This window comes from Aythya ferina, assembly GCF_964211825.1.
Source record: "Aythya ferina genome assembly, chromosome: 23".
In the NCBI taxonomy this organism is placed as follows: Eukaryota; Metazoa; Chordata; class Aves; order Anseriformes; family Anatidae; genus Aythya; species Aythya ferina.
The window spans coordinates 1,014,859-1,032,242 of record NC_140321.1 but is presented as its reverse complement, the minus strand read 5'-3'; the positions used below and the strand labels follow the sequence as shown (position 1 = coordinate 1,032,242).

General features: G+C 41.5%; 1 protein-coding gene and 1 long non-coding RNA gene across 6 annotated transcripts in view; one reads left to right on the top strand and one right to left on the bottom strand.

The window, feature by feature from the left end:
* The window catches only part of ASIC2 (acid sensing ion channel subunit 2), a 577,174-nt gene that overhangs the window by 554,673 nt on the left and 5,117 nt on the right, over nt 1–17,384 (bottom strand). The gene's annotated exons all lie outside the window — the stretch shown is intronic.
* On the top strand, nt 1,232–7,771 carry LOC311422765. The gene is made up of 2 exons (XR_014685496.1): nt 1,232–1,866; nt 5,179–7,771. It is a non-coding gene; the product is annotated as an uncharacterized lncRNA (long non-coding RNA).

The window sequence follows — 17,384 nt, the reverse complement described above, 5'->3', positions numbered from 1 at the left end:
TGCTGCTGGAGGATGCCACGTGAATGTCTCAGTTTGGTATATTTTCACTGCCACCTTGCACAGGTGCAAATGGATTGAGATGGTGTGAAAATTGGTGGAGGAGCAAGGAATGAGCAAGGAATTGATATTTGTATATGGTGTGGAATTTGGGACTGTGATCCCAGTGGGAAGAATGCTGGAGGAATGACAGGTAGGATCAATAATAGAAAAGTGTAGCTGACTAAGTGTAGCTGACTGGTTGCCTTAGAAGCAGGTGATAGTTCTCTGAAGGTAGGTCTGACCTGCTCAAAACTAGCTCCTCACTATCAGCTCCAAAATGCTGCACACCAGAGACAACAAAAGCCTCAATGGAGCTGAGCCTGAGCCACTCCACACAGCTCATGCAGGGGTGTTTGGTTACTGAAGAGGAAGCTGTTTTGCATTGCTCTCTGAGGTCTTAAATATTATTTCCCACTGAATGTGGGTTAAGGGAGGAAAATTGTGGTACTCCTCTCTTTGACTATTACAGCTCTCATGAAGTTATATAAAAACAATAATGAGCCACTCCAGCACCTTAAGTAGTCAGGTAATGATGAATGAGACCCAGTAACACTTCTGTCTTTGCCAAGGGCACTCTGAATTATGCTTGAACCTTAGCACTTAACCTCCTTTTCACAAATTTGCCATTGCATGGTAACAGTTGTAACAAAGCTCAAAATAACTAGGCAAAGGAATGGTTCCCTGCCAGGAAAGGAGTATTTGCTTCATAGCTGGGGCTGGATTTTAAGAAGTATAAATTATCTACCTGCTAAACCCCAGAATTTCAAAGAAACAGGGAGATAATTCTAATTTCTGAATAAGGGAGGGAGGAAATTTAGTATGGAAATGTATTGTTATGATAGTTTGGCACAAAAATTATGGGCAAAGAGTATTGCTAAGCAGTATTTCAAGCAACTGGAGGTTCAGACCTTCAAGGTGTGAAGTGTCCCTAATTCCCTTGAAGTCAAATCTTTTCTGGGAGTTAAGATCACACAGGTAGGACAGAAGGCAGCTGATCTCAGAGTTGGTAGAATAATGCCATCAGCTGTAACTATTAGATATGTTTCTCTTCTTGTTTTTACATAAAATGCAATGCAATGCACAATGCAATGCAGTTTGTGGATACCCCAGAATGAACTGGTATGGAAGGAGATGAGCCTGCATTCCCAAAGCAATCTAGGTACATTTATGTGATGCTGCATGTGATAAATTAGTGGGGGTTTGTTCATTGTCTTTGAGGAATTTGGAGAATCTGTTGGGGAGAGAAGGTTGTAAAATTTAATGGCCTTGATAAGGGAGGAAGCAGGAGGGGGTGTTGGGTGAACATCCTTGAGTTAAACCAGACTCTGTGAAATTCCTTACCACAAGACATCCTTTTTGCTGCTTCACTACCCCCACCTGAACACGAAGCAGAGGAATAACGACCCCCCCCTCTCAACAATAGACTGCGCAGCCTCAGCCAGTTCAACAAGTCCTGATAAGCCGGAATTCAACTGCTATAAAACAGCAAAACTGGAAAGGGAAGTTGCGTGCTGTTGCGGAGCGGAGACTCCCCAGCTGCCCAGCGCTGTTTTGCTTGTGTCTGCTTACTTGATTAATAAAATAATTTCAATAGACCAGTAAATTGTGTGGTCTAATTTATAACAATTTGGTGCCGTGACTCGGATGAAGGCAATCTGATTGAAAGACCTTCGGAGGGGGCGCCCCACTGATTTTAGCGGCCTTCGCTAGGACTACTTTCATTCAAATCCTTCACCGACGAACCCAAAAATTAGACACAAGCAAATAAAACCGGTAAACCCCAGGCAACCTTTGTGCACGAAGCCCAAACGAAGACCCACGGAGTGGGTAAGTATAGGCCGGTGATCCGTTCGGTTGGGGTTGGGTATCCCGGAACACAACAAACGAGACGTCCAATTGTGGATGAAGCGAGAATGGACCCCTCGGTAGTGCAGTTCCCACATCCCGTGAGGGACTGGGCCACGAAAAGGGGGAAGCGATCCATGTGTGTGTGTGTGAAGGTGTTCCAGAAGATGGGACAGAAGAAGAGTAAGCCTTCTGGTCCCATGGGTGGGGTAACGTCTGATGTTAGGTTACCCTGGGATTAATGATTAAAAATTGGGAGGATTCCCCTTTTAGGCAGGGAAGGAATAAAGTAAAAATGATATGTTATTGTGTTGAAGTTTGGGGTGGTAAACAGATTCGAGGAGACCACCTTTACTGGCCTGTATTTGGGTCTTTTGAAGATTGGGTTTGTCAGGCCTAAATATTTATGTAAACTCAAAGGAACCCTTTAGTCTGGAAGAAAGTGTGTATGCGCACCTCTGGATAAATTCAGATACGAGGATGCATCTATATCCTCTAAAAGAAAAAGGAGGGCGGGATAAAAAGAGAAAGGACTTAGAAGTCCCGACACCGCCCCCGCCCTATATTCCACCACCCGCACCAACGGCTCCCGTCCTTAATGGACTCCCCGAATTAGCTAATCCAGGAGAATTGGAATCGGATCATGAAACACAGGGGCCGGTAACCAGAAGTAGGGCAAGAAATCAGAAATCTGCTTTAAGGGAGGGATTATATCCTCTACAAGAAATAGTGATGGGGGGACCCCAGCCAGGAATGGAATATGTGGCCATCCCCATTAACTCTGGGGATGTCCGAGATTTTAAGAAAAGGACAGGAGGAGGGTAAGCGAGCTTTAATGGCAACTGGCATAGTGTTTGCAGCTGCTGAGGAATAATTCTAACTGGAATAATAACTGTACATTGTATATTGTATATATAAAAGCCCGGGCATTTTTGTTAAAGTATTCTTTTATTCATATGTTAATATGTAAATATGTAAATATAAGAACTGCCATTGAGGTGTATGTCTAAGGGAACAAAATTTGCCCAGGCATATCATCGGCTCATCAGGTTTAAATGTCCTCAGTGTAATTGTCAACAGGCAGTTAATTTACAGTGGTTTGATTTTATTTCTGTATCTATATATTGTGAATTTTGGAGGGATTGGGTTTGACTAGTAAAGAGCTTCTAGGAAAACAGTGGAATATTAACCACTGTAGATTACAATAGGAAATGTTCAAAGCAAAGAAACCCCGAGGAAAAGCCCCCTAGGGTGTATACTAACACATTGGAGGGATATAGTGGGGTGAGAGGGTACAGAAAGTAAAAGAACTCTTATCAAATATTGTAATCAATGGTGGCCACTTTATAAACTAGAGGATGGAGCGGAGTGGCCCCTAAATGGAACTATTAATTATAACACCATATTACAGTTAATGTTGTTTTTGTGGAAAGAAGGAAAATGGGATGAAATATGGTATATTGATTGATATGTTGTTTCAGTATCTGGGAGGGAAAAGGTATGGAATTAAGTTGGACTCAGAATGAGCCTTTGGTGCTGGTATTAGAAAAGTACAGTCTGGAGAAAGATAAAGGAAGTGTTAAAAGGGTTGCTGAAGGTGTTAAAGGTGTGGCATGTAATATTTAACAGAGCTGTTTGAAATTGAATGAGCAGGGAAAGGAGATGTAGGCATTATCTAAGTAACAGTCTAGAAGTTTTGGTATATTTGCATATTTGCTGTGGTGTTTGTTCAGTTTCTCAAGCATCGGGGAGGGGGGAACAGCCTGCTCCACCAGGGGCCTCTCCAGCGGCTGCAGGGGGGCTTCGGCTCCAGCGCCTGGAGCGCCTCCTCCCCCTCCTTCTGCACTGACTTTGGTGTCTGCGGGGGGGCGGGTTTCTCGCTCTCCCAACTGCTGTTGAGCAGCAGGTTTTTGTTTCTTTCTTTGTTTGTTTGTTTTCGTGGATGTGCTCTCACAGAGGCACGGACTGTGTTGCTCATGGCTTGGCTCTGGGCAGCAGTGGGCCCCCCTTTGGGGCCAGATGAAATTGTCCCTTATCTGCCACGGGGAGGTTTCTGGGTTTTTCTCACGGGGGCTGCCACTGCAGTTTCCCACTCCCACACCCCTCACCCCCCCCCGAACCTTGCCATCAAACCCAATACACTGGGGAACAGCTAAGTCATTACTGACTTGTAAAGCATCAGGGATTAAATTAACTAATGAAACCCTAAATGTGATGGGAGTAGAAGGTACTGGGATAACAGTGTCATTTTGGGGGAATACTAAGCTGAGACCAGAGGATAAAATGATCACTGGGCAATTATTGTATGTATCCAAGGCGGAAACTAACTTGTTGGGAAGGGATTTGATGATTAAATTGGGCATTCAAATAGTAAATTGTTAGACTGGAATAACAGTGTTATTAATGGAGTGCTCTCAGGCCCTGAGAGCAAACGTATATTCACCTCTGACTGGAAAGACTCTGAAATGGGGGCGGAAGCAACAATATAGGTGGACAATTTTACCTCAGGGGTTTACAGGGCCACCTATCTATTTGGGTAAATTCTAAAACAGATTTTGGAGCAATTACAACCTCCCAAGGAGGTATTAATGTTACAAATATGTGGATCATTTTAAGGAAAATCGATACTCCCTGATGGGAGAGAAATGCTGAATAAAGTGATAATGAGGCAAATATTAACAGTTTTACATCAAAAGAGTCATTGGGAGGTGCAAGCAATGTGTGATGTTGTTCTAAGAAAGCATGTTTGTATAGGAAAATATACTTTAGGGAAGCACACATGTGTAGGATGTACTATATGTCAAAAGGTAAATAAAAAGGTCTTCTGTAACCTATCTAGAGGGGGACGGGAGCCAGGGCTTTGACCTTTCCAAAGTATACAGGTAGACTTTACTGACTTACTTGTTTGTCCTAATTGACCATGTGACTCAATGAGTGTAAAGCTTTACTGCAAGGATTAAAGCAGGCCTTAGAGATTGAGTGGGATTTTCACAGCCCCTGGCACGTCTCCTCTTCTGGAAAGGTAGAGCGAATGAATGGTGAAATTAAGAAACAACTAACAAAACTTATGCTGGAAATTGAGGCTTCTTGGGTAAAATGCTTACCCCTTGCACTGTTAAACATATGGACGCAGCCCAGAACTGATGTAGGAATTACTCCTTTTGAAATGCTATATGGTATTCCCTATGACTTGGAATTGCCACTTGATCACCCTCAATTCTAATTAAGACTTTGAAAGAGACTCTTTTTAACACCACGATGGGGAAGGCCCCTATGTTGTTTTGCTTCCTACAGAAACAGCCGTCTGGACTGCGGAGAAAGGATGGACACATGCCAGCCATGTTAAAGGACCCATCTGTGACAAGAAGTGGGAGATCGCTCCAGGAAACAAAGACCTGAAGCTCACATTGCGACGAACTCGATAGGTACCATGGGTTAAGGTAGAGGCTCTCCCCTGAAGAACACTACTGCTGCCGAGAAGAACTAAAACCTCATAGTTGGCTGCAGCCCAACTGACGAGTGAGGCAGAGGAGTGAATAAGTGGGGAAAGACATGGGCCTCAGCCATTCCTATTGGTATTTGGGGGTTCTCGCAGTGATTTCATCCTGCATAGCGACTCAACACCACCCCCACCAACCTTTTAAATGGACTTTAAGTCGATTAAAAGATCAACAAGTTATTGCAACCCAGATAACATCGGGGGGGGGGGCAAGCTTTACTTCTACACTATGTCAGCTGATCTCGAGGCCCCAATGCTGGGAATATATGGGATTTTATTTCTGCCCAAGTTCTAACCTGGGAAGGGGGTACTGTAAATGCCTGAACGTGTTTTATTGTGCATACCGGGGGTGTGAAACCATTGCTACAGACTGGACACTCGGGGCTGGTTGGGATAAATTCTCACAAGTGGGATATGGGATGCAAGGTTGTAACCGACAATTGGATCCCTGTTACAGGTGGTGAGGGCATGGTATAGGGTATACAGGAACCTTCCATGGAAATAAATAAATTTGCAAGGTTCTATATATAAATATAACAAACCTAGATGATACTAGCTGGGTACTAGGAAAAATGTCAGATTTTACGAACACGGAACAGATAGGGGAGGACTCATACTAATAAAGAAGGGAAAACCCGAGACTTCCAAGGTAGTCGGGCCTAATAAAGAGTTACTAGGGGAAGGTTTGGTTGTCCAGACTGTAAATATACCTGGGACTGCTCAACCTACTGCAGTGTTTTCTAGTAAGTCGACAGAGTTATCATTTCCCACACTGCTTCCAAACATTGTGAAAAAAAAAAAAAAAAAAGAAAGGGGTTGTACCCAAGAGTAGTATGTGGAAAGTTATAAATGCTAGTTTCCAGGTACTAAATCAAACCTAATCCTGAGATAACTGAAGGGTGCTGGCTATGTGTAAGTGTTAAGCCCCCATATTATGAAGCTATAGGAGATATGGGGAGGTCTGAATATTCAAATGAGTTAAATCCTTCCAAATGCAGTTGGGGTCAGGAAATCGGGATAACTTTGACTCAAGTTACGGGAAAAGGTAGATGTATCGGCACAGTTCCAAGAGATAAAAATGATCTGTGCCATGTCACTGAAAAAATGGACCAAACACACAAATGGTTAATTCCTGCAAATAACACTAGGTGGGTATGTTCATTGTTGGGAGTCACTTCTTGCATATCTTTAAAATTGTTTAGCACATCTCATGATTTTTGTGTACAGGTGGTCATTATACCATGGATTCTATACCACACTGAAGAGTACATGTATACCCATCACACAGTGGCTGAATACCATCTGGTAAAGAGGAAGCCTATTACGGCCGTCACCTTAGCCACTTTAATGGCTCTCGGGGCTGCAGGTGCAGGAACTGGAATTGCTTCCCTGATAAAACAAAGTCAGGAATTTACTTCTCTACGCATTGCCGTAGATGAGGATCTGGCCCGTATAGAGCAGTCAATAACAGCTCTGGAAAAATCGGTTAGGTCATTATCCGAAGTGATACTCCAAAACCATAGAGGGTTGGATTTGATTTTCTTACAACAAGGAGGACTGTGTGCAGCCCTACGTGAAGGATGTTGTGTATATGCAGATCATACTGGGGTGGTAAGAGATACAATGACTAAATTGTGGGAAGGATTAGAAAAACGCAAAAGAGAAAATGAGGCTCGTCAGAATTGGTATGAATCCTGGTTTAATTACTCACCTTGGCTTACTACCCCACTATCAACCATAGCGGGGCCCTTGTTGTTACTTATATTAGCACTGACTTTTGGACCATGTATATTCAATGGAGTAATTACAATTGTAAAAAGCTGATTAGAGACAGCTCATCTTATGCTTGTGCGTGCTAAGTACGAATCTCTTGAGCAGGAGAAGGACGACGCAGAAACTTTGATGCTCAGCAAGCAAATATTGCAAAAATTCAGTGAACAAAATATGTTAGAAAAAGAAAAAGGGGGGATTGTGATAAATTAGTGGGGGTTTGTTCATTGTCTTTGAGGAATTTGGAGAATCTGTTGGGGAGAGAAGGTTGTAAAATTTAATGGCCTTGATAAGGGAGGAAGCAGGAGGGGGTGTTGGGTGAACATCCTTGAGTTAAACCAGACTCTGTGAAATTCCTTACCACAAGACATCCTTTTTGCTGCTTCACTACCCCCACCTGAACACGAAGCAGAGGAATAACGACCCCCCCCTCTCAACAATAGACTGCGCAGCCTCAGCCAGTTCAACAAGTCCTGATAAGCCGGAATTCAACTGCTATAAAACAGCAAAACTGGAAAGGGAAGTTGCGTGCTGTTGCAGAGCGGAGACTCCCCAGCCACCCAGTGCTGTTTTGCTTGTGTCTGCTTACTTGATTAATAAAATAATTTCAATAGACTAGTAAATTTTGTGGTCAAATTTATAACACTGCATTTGGTAACATTCCTGCATCCTGGGAAAGTGTGGCAATTCAAGAAAATGCTTGAGATGGTGCTCCTACACCATGATTTGTTTTTACTGAGTGCAGCAGAGGAACACCCATGTTCTTTTCATCGTTGGAGTCAGCCCAAGACCTGCACATCACTGCCACCAGAAGATCCCCCCACGTCACAGCCACCAGCACGTACTTCATATCTAGAGCAAATTGGTCCAGTTGCAAGTGGGACCATGAAATACTGCAGTGAGATGGGGCTGTTTGGGCATACAGCTTTGGGGTGGGGTGGGGGGCAGACTGAAGTTTTTCTTAGCAAAGAAGCTGTATTCCACTTTCTGGTTTTATTTTTTAGTGAAACTGGTGTGTATGAATCTTTTTGAAAGACGTGTGTTTACAAGAACATACCTGACTCATACACTTATTTCTCCTCTTATTGCAGAAAAGCATGGAAGACCAGACTACACACGTTAAAAGGACTAACAATAACAGTGTTAACAATTCGTTGACACCTCTTTCCCAGCTTCCTGGATTACATTGCAAATGTGTATATACCTATCTGATTTGCAACAAAATAAATGCACAATGCATTTCCCTATCCCTGGTAACTAAATTGTCCTTGCTTGATCTCTAGAAATAGTTCACAAAAATTTACCTGTAGTAGCTGTGCTGTACTTTAACCCCCTGCAAGGGGTACTATTATAGGTTGTTTTGAAACATGGGAGGAAAATATGCTGCAATTAATTGTACCAATAAACAGCCAATGGCACACAAAATGGACAAGTAATTTTAGGCTTAGAAACACCCTTCACATTTAACAGTGTTCCAAAATGGAAGGGAGGCAGGAGCTTTGTTTAGGGATGCTGTTTAGCCTGTAGGCACTTGCAGAAGTTATCTGGGGTATGCAAAGCTGGGAATAGCTGTGGATGCTCAGGTACACTGCATACATGAATTGCAAATATAGGAAGGAAGGCCATAAAAATGGTTTCTGAGCAAAAACTTTTGCAGAAAAATGCGTGGTTTTAATTCCTTCCAAAGAAGAACATTAGATATTCTTCCGTTTCTGCACAAAATCACAACCTGTGTCATTCTCCAAGGCAAGCTAAAACAAATTCCCTCCCTTATTTAAATTTTAATCAATTTTAGAAATAAATGTTTAATAATAAATGTAAACCAGGAAGACAGTCCTTGCCCCAGGGAGCTGACAAACATTATCATCAATCCAAACAGAGGTGTGTGAATTCTGTGTTATGGAAGTACAGAGCTGGGCTGTTCTTATACATCCTACCTGTGGTGACATTCTTATCCCTGGGATAAGCTGTGCAAGGCAGCTCCCATCCATCCCATCTGTCCTGAGTTTTCCATTGGGAAACTCATCAATGCCCCTGTTTCATATCCTTTGTTGCTGGCTCACTTCAGGTTGGAGCCCAAGAGCAAACCATCATGGATGCAATGGGAGCAAATGGGTAACCAGGGTTTTAAAGAGAAATGGCAATATTTCTGCTCGCAGCCTTCTGTGCATGGGGTGGAGCAGAAGGCATAGCAGAGGGCATAGTAGGAACAAGGCTGGAGGGCTCCATGCAGCAACTCTTTGCCTTTTCCCACCTCTTTTGGAGAGCCATGGGACACAGAGTACAAAAGAAGTCACACTAGGATGGTCAAGAACAAATCAAAATTGCAGAGCCCTGCAAGAAAAGGTATTAAAATGGTTTAAACTCAATCTTTTCATGTGCTTTTCCAAGCTCAGGGGGGAGGAATCAGATTCATGCCTTTTATTTTGGGCTTTAGCTTAAAAATAAAATGATGTTTCTGCTCTCCCAGTCCTTCTTCAACATTCTCACCTTCTTTCTGAGAAATGGGGTGTGGGCATTTATTGCATAAAGCAGTCTACACCATGAGGCTCTGGTCTCCCCCAAGTCTTCTCTCTCTCAATAGCTCATGTTGTATATATAGCACTATAAATCTTATAAAGAGATGCTACAATATTAAACCAAAACAGGCTCCTCTCACTGTCTGGACAGCATAGTGGTTAAAAAATCAGCATGCAGGATCTGTGCTCCCAGCAGGAAGAGCGGCAGCCCAGCAGGTCAATACACATGTATATAGGTAGATGCTTGCGTGCATGTTCAGTTACTCACATACTCAGCAGAAGAGAGACTCTTTGGCAAGCAAGCAGCTGCTGGTCTTCTCTGCCTTTGTAACACACACAGGGCTTTGTGCAAAAGCAGATTCTGAACCCACTAAATCTCATCCATGTGGTGCTGGGATGAGCAGCTGGGATGGATGTTCAGAAGATGCTGGACTTTATGATTTTTTTCTGTGATTCTTTTTGTAAGTGAAAAAAAAAAAAAAAAAGTTGCTCTTGAAACAGAAGAATTAATGAAGCTTGCTCTCCAAAGGCTGCTGATATTTCATCTTCTAACCTCTCCTTGCTCTGCCTGAAGTCCCTGAGGATTCCCACCAAAAAACAAACAAACAAACAACAACAAAGTAATCCAGGAGCAGCTATCATCCACATCCATGTACCTATCTGCATGTGCACACGTCTGTCTACCTCTGGGTTGTTTCTTCATGTTCCATGGGTAGCACAGCCCTATGCATACTAATTTTTCAGTTTGTTATACTGTCCATGCTGTCAGAAGAGTGTAAGCTGTCTTGCCATCGCCAGGCTGATTTTGGAGAAAGTGGGGCACATATGTTTGTTGGACAGCTGTTTGCTGTCAGACAAAATACATAATGTCATTGTCCCTGCTTTTCCTTGGTGGACATGAGTTTGGGTATCTCTCAGCTGCCAGTTTTCATGATACTTTTAGAAACCTAATATCTTTGAGACTTCTCCTGGTCTTTCAAACTGAGGCAAAATTATCCAATTTTTAAATTTCTGAAACCTTGTATTATCAGGAAAAAAGGCTAAAGATTAACAATCTCCAGAAAGCTCAGAGGATAGTCTGTCAGAAGGCATCTTGTCCCGTCAAAGAGGAGGTGAAGGGGGGAGATAATCTGAAAGCAGTATATGAAATCCCCTTCTTCAGGGAATAGCAAATAGGAGCATATAACTCAGGACTCACCTTTGATAATATATAATACCAGGTTTTGCCCTAAATTATTTAAAATAGACTCAGGTGTGCACATGGTCTACAAGTGTAAGATGTAGAGACTCCAAGTGGTGGCAAATCCCCCAGCTCTGGGTGACTTTTTCCATTATTTAATCAGAAATAGCTGAAAATCAAAATATCCATTTAACAAAACATCCCAGCCTTCCAAGATTTGGTTTTGCTCTAAGATTTTTTTTTTTTAATTTAAAATAATTTCATGGAAAAAATAAATGCTTTAAGATAAAAAGCCTCCATTTTTCTTATGGGAAATCTCATCCCAGTCAGTGTAACTTTAGGAAAGAAGTTTTTTTTTTTCATTCAGAATGCATTTTCTAGAGAGAAGTTTTCAATATAAATATACAAATCAATTCCAGGCTCATCAACCCATTTTTCAGAAACCTGTGCTGGCTTCTAAACTGAATTTGTTTTTCTTTGAGCCAACCTCAGGGTTTTTTCCTTTATGACATAAGCAGTCTTCACCCATTTCCGTCTTACCTTCTCCTCTCTCTTCCTTTATTTCTTTTCCCCCTTCCTCTTTTTTTCCCCTCATTTAACCTGCAGACTATGAAGAGCACCTCAAGATACGCAACACAGATGGTGAGCAAGTAACGAGCAGCCACAGCTCAACCTGACACAACACACAGAAGCAGATATGTAACACAAGTTTCTGAACACTAACACAACCCACAGAAAAATGATTTGTAGAGTTCTATATGCACCAATACCAAGAGTATTGTGTATTTTTCTAGTATTGTGCATGAACAACACCAAAAAAACCTTTCCCTCCTTGCCCCAGTTTCCCTTGGAATGATGCTCACACACAGAGATGTCATCATAGTCCTAACCTCCTCTAAGGGTCTTTTGTTCTACTAAGTGAGAGAATGATTTTTCCAGGGATAGATGCAATTGTGGGGGCTAACAGCCTGATTTCACTCTCACTAATGTCTTTAGGAAGCAAACTCCACTGGGCTTCAATAGAAATAGGACTGGTTTGTCAGCCTGGGATTTGCTTTCTTCCACAGCTTATGTTTAATGGCTGTCTATAGTGCTACATCTTCACACTGATGCCATCCCTCTGCTGTCATGTTGTTTATGTTCCTTAATTACATGCACCCCACAAGGAACTTGTTGCAGTTGGTGTAGAGCAGTAAATGACACTCGTGTTAATTCAACTGCAATCCATTGTCATTGTCTTGACAGGAATGAATTTATTTATTATTCACGTGGGTGTCACATGTATTCCAGGAGACGTTCCATCATAATTTAACTTTAGTTAATGGCCACTTACAGTGTTCCTGGAGCATCTGTAGAAGGGATGGTAGCTGTGAGATTCATTACCAGGGTGGAGTACAAAAAAAATGCTGTTCAATCAACAAGTATGAGGGTTAACATCTGGCAAAAAAACTCCTTCGAATGAGGACATGATATCAACACTCTGTCTGGCCATTCCACTGACTCAATTTTTTATGTAAAATTTGGTTTAGATGGGAGCAATGTTTAAGAAGCAATCACAGTGGCAGTTTTCACAAAAGCTTTTGGGGGAAGATTCTGTGTCTTTTAATTATAAAAAGGAAAAATCCCCAAATATGAGGTGCTTCAAAGAAAAAATTGTATATAACAGGACCGTGCAACTGCTGTAACCAGCCATCACCTCTGTAGCAAAAGAGGACACTGTGTTATATTCTGAGAGATAAAATCTAACCAGTGTGTTCAACAAGCCTAAGGAAAATAGGAATACAATGAAAAAAAAAAAAAAAAAAAAGCAAGTTCTCCCAAAACATAATGTTATCAAACATTTGAGGTTGATCTGAAGCCTGATATTCTTGTTCAGCTGTCTCCATCACTGGAAAATTGCTGATGAGTTAACAGTGCTGCTAACACTGCTGTTTCATGCATAGTAGGCAAAGATGGAACCATCACACATGCTGCTTTTCCAAAGCATAGCAGGTGGCAGTAGAAGAAATACAGAGGCTCTAAAGGACTGCTCTATATATCCCATTCATTTTTGTACCAGGGAGCAGTAGAATGTGATCTTGAAAAATTAGTGACTCAAGGGTTAAGCTTACATTAATTCTTCTCACTGATTGTTTACTCTCCTCTGCAATCAGTTCAGTGGATTTACCCCTTACAGTCCAGCTGATTACATACTGTGAAGATATTTTCTTGCCTGATATTGAGTGATCCCACATGACAATTATGCACTCCTCTGCTGTACCAGGGCTTCAGCTCATCATTTACTACTTTAGCTGGGGGACGTATGTCACCCTGCATTGTGGCAGAGATTTGAGCCCTTAAAATATGTTGCTCACAGTACATGCAGTTAAATCACCAGAGAACATTTGCTTGGATTTATTTATTCTCATCTCCTGGCCTGAGATTAATTTCTCTTAAACGTTCAGGTGAACAGTTTGAATCACTGTCATGGGATTCAGCTGTCTTGTGAAGTCCTTGCATGACTGTCCTCCACCATGGGAGCATGGGATTTCAGAAGGCTTGGAAACATGAAAAAAAAAAGAAAATGTTTAAATGAATTGTTTTGATTTTCTTCCCCTAATAATCTAAAAAGCTTTGAAAAGACAAACATTTTAAATTCATTTAATTTCATGCCTATCTTTATATTGCTTTCATTTATATTGCCAAGCGTTTAATATATTTGAAAAAAGCACCATGAAAATTCAGATTTTTAAAACTGACTAAAACTTCATCTCAATAAAATTTTTGGCCTTCAACCTGGTTTGTTTTCTTGTTGTTGGTTTGGTTGTTTGTTTGCCTGTTTTCCAGATATGCAATAAAGACAGACTCTGAGCTGCCAGTTTCCCTCAGGACAAATTCCATTTTCTAAAAAACCCATGCTGGAAGTAAGATCTGAGCAACCTTCTGGCTAAGAGGAAATTGCACAGGCTTGGCATGAAGCTCACCCTGCTTGGGCAGAACCTGGAATCACCTTCTCACGTGCAGGTCAAGCTGATCTGAAGAAACACCTGGTGAGTCAATTGAATTTGGCTCAGTCTTTTTTATTTCTGATTTTCTTTTCAAATTCCAGCCCCTAAGGAGCTAGTACAGTGGAAAAGGAAGGAAATCTCCATGAAGAACTGTCTCATCCACAGGAGTCATCAACGAAGCAACTTCTGTTCTACATGAAAATACCTGGATGGGCCAAGTCCCTTTCAGGTTGTGTTCATCCCGCAATAAAGAGAATATCCCTCAATAAAGAGAATACATTTAAAATTTTTTAAATAATAATTAAAATAAACCTCTCAGCAGATGCAGGTGGCAAAATAGCTGACAATTTTTGCAACCTGTAAATATAGCCACTGTTCATGTTTTTCTCATTCTGAATCTATGGGAGGACCTTCATTCCTTCATTCTCACCACTACACAGCTCTCTCATAGCTCTGTTTGTCTTTCAGGCAAGGAGTTCTCATGGATGTGGTTTTCCAAAGAGCTCTTGCTATGGAAATCCACACAAAATGTCACAGCAATCTTAAAAGAAAGATCAATGAAACTAGGCAAAATACTTGCTATCTCTTTTGAAAACTATATACAATTGGTAGAGCTGTGACATCCACCTGACAATCTGCTTGGTCCCACGTTATAACAGCAGCTGAGCATTTTATTGCCTACACACTGACTGTGTGTCCCCATTACAGCCAATTCAAGCATAATGCTTCTGTGACAACCAAGCCTGGTCTGGCTTGCACTCCAGATATAAATTCCTTTAAAAAATGTTTTTTTCAAAGGCACAGAACGGACTAGCCGTGCAGAGCTTCTGGACACCAGGTTCTGCCAGAGGAGATGGAGATACCTCTGTGCCCTCTGTTCCTGCTGTCCTGCAACTGGCTGCACTCCTGGAGACCTGTCAGGCATGCTTTTTCTGCAAAGAGGAGCTGAACAATGCACTTGAGGTATTTTTTTCAGGGTATCTCTGCTGTCTCCTTTCAAACTGCATGGTAATGGTTCCAGAAGATGGAGAAGGACGGACACCCGCCCAGAGAGACTGTGAGGGGTTTATTATGGTATCAGAGTTGTGAATGCCTCAGATGCTCAATGCAGAGAGTCATCAACAACTGTGCATTTAATGCCATATTTTTTTCCTCAGGTCAAACATAAACTCAAACTTTTATGCAAGGCTCACAACAGGGACAGTAACCATCTCTCAAAATTATTTTTCATGCTCACAGTAAAGATTGAGTGAATTAAGCATGACAAGTAGCAACATGGGACAAAACCCAGTAGGTATGTACCCACTTTTTATTATGGAAATATATGATATACTTTATAATTTATATAGATATATGTATACATTAAATAATTCAGTTTGGAAGGGACCTCAAGAAGCCACTCAGGCCAATACTGAAGTCAGACCTGCTTTCTCTTTTATTAAGAACTTCTCCTGCCTCTGTTTACAATCACCAGTTTTATTTGTGCCCATTGCCTTCCATTGGGATCACAGACACTGACCTGTAATGGCCAGTGCTTTGCTAGGAGCACTTAGAGTAAATATACAACATGGTTTCACAGCAGTCACATCATGGTTTTTAGCATGCACTTGGTCAAATAAGCACAAAATTCTACAAAAGTGAATATCTGGGAGGTTATATATTATTTCTCAATGGAGAACTTGCATGAGGTATATGGAGGAAGGTCAGGACAAGTTGTTTTGCTCCAGTTTATCTCTCCAGATAGAAACCATGTTGTTGATTTTTTAATATGTCCCTGTTTTTTCCTAGTCTTCACTTACAGTTTTAGGCATGACTAGATTTAAATGTGGTTCATGTAGAAAGAGCACAGGTACATTTGACTGCTTCAGGTCATTTAACACTTTGTCCACTGCAGACAGCAAGGAAACAATAGAACACTGTGGCTTAAAGACACAACCTTGAGCTCTGAGTTTTACTTCCTTGCCTCTTCACAGCTTTCCAGCATCTTACTTGTCAGTGTCTCTCCATGGGTAAAAGTAATTTCCTCCCATTTTTCAGATAGGAGAGCTGATGTGCAGAAAGTCAGACTCAGAGATATTTCCAATGCATGGGAAAACCTCATGCAATTTCCATTAAAAAAAAAAAAAAAAAAAAAAAAAAGGTGAAGCTCTGCAGCCCTCAAATGTCTCCATCCTTGCAACTCTGATGAAATCCTTCTTGTTGAGTATTTCCTCCTCATCTGACAGCATTATTCTCTGCTCACAGCAGTGTTTTCATTTTGCTTCAGCTCCAGATGCCATCTTATGTGCAAAGCCCTTAGCAGGTGTGTTGTGGATGGGGGACAGAGGGATCCACACTCACTTGGCCTCCTGACAAATAATTGTGATGAATAGACATCACTTAACAGATGAGAGTGGCTCTTCCTCTTCATCAAATGAAGTGGATGGGTGCATCATATAAACCAAGGCCATAGGCAAGGGAATGCTGAGCTCACATCTGGCTCTTAGGCACAGAAGTGCTTTGTCCTTCTTGCTCTGGTGTCTTGTATCCCTTTGCACTCACAGCCCACTGATCTGCAGATGTTTTTCATACTTCAGATGTGCTCTTTTCTGTGACATCAGATCTTTAGTTTTTGTTCCCAAAACTCCTAATGAGGAGTGTTCCCAGTCAAGAAACAGCTTAAATCAGAACAAACCACAGACTTTTAAAAAGAAAATTAAGGACGAGTTAATCACTGAGCTGATCAGGTCTTGAGTCAAAGCAGTCTCTCAGACACAGATGACCCACATCTCAAGTAAATAACTTACACCTCTGATTTTTTGGTCTTATGTGAGTTGTTTCATCCAGTGTAAATGCTTTCTGTATTAAATGACTTATAATTGGATTTGCTACAAAAAGACCCTACTGAGAGGTTCCACAGGCTTATCCTCTTTATTTTTTAACCTCAATATCCATTCAAGTTACCCAGGAAACTTTTATATTTGTGAACAGATACTCATCACAACAGGTATCCTCCCAAGAATCTTTCTGGTGAATTTCAAATCATTATCCCAATATTCTGTAATAAATTAAGGAAGTACAAAGCCCATCAGCTCCACGGACAAGACCTACCATAATCATTTTACAACTAGATGTCTGAGGGGCAGAAAAATGTAGACAAGGCTAATGTTGGGTAGAATAAAGGTCTACATTTCTCAAGGATGAGGTTTGTACATAAGCCAGATATATGACCCAGATACAATCCATCTACTTTTAGACACCGAACTCAGGCACCTACAACAGGAACACAATAACCCTGCATTCCCTCCCGTGCCTAAGACCAGGCACCAATATTCAGCAGCTTGTGCAAACACAAGGTGTTTAAGCACAGACTCAGAAAGATGCAGAAATATTTGCTCTTCTAGTGCAAGAACCGTTTATTTGTGTAAAAGTTAGCAGAAAATGGCAGATCCCATTTTGGCATCTTTAGCGGACTCAGGCACACTTTGGAAAAAGTCATGATTTTCAGAAAAATTATTAAATATAAAGTGGTCATGTTTTTCTGAATCAAGCAGGCAGCATCATGA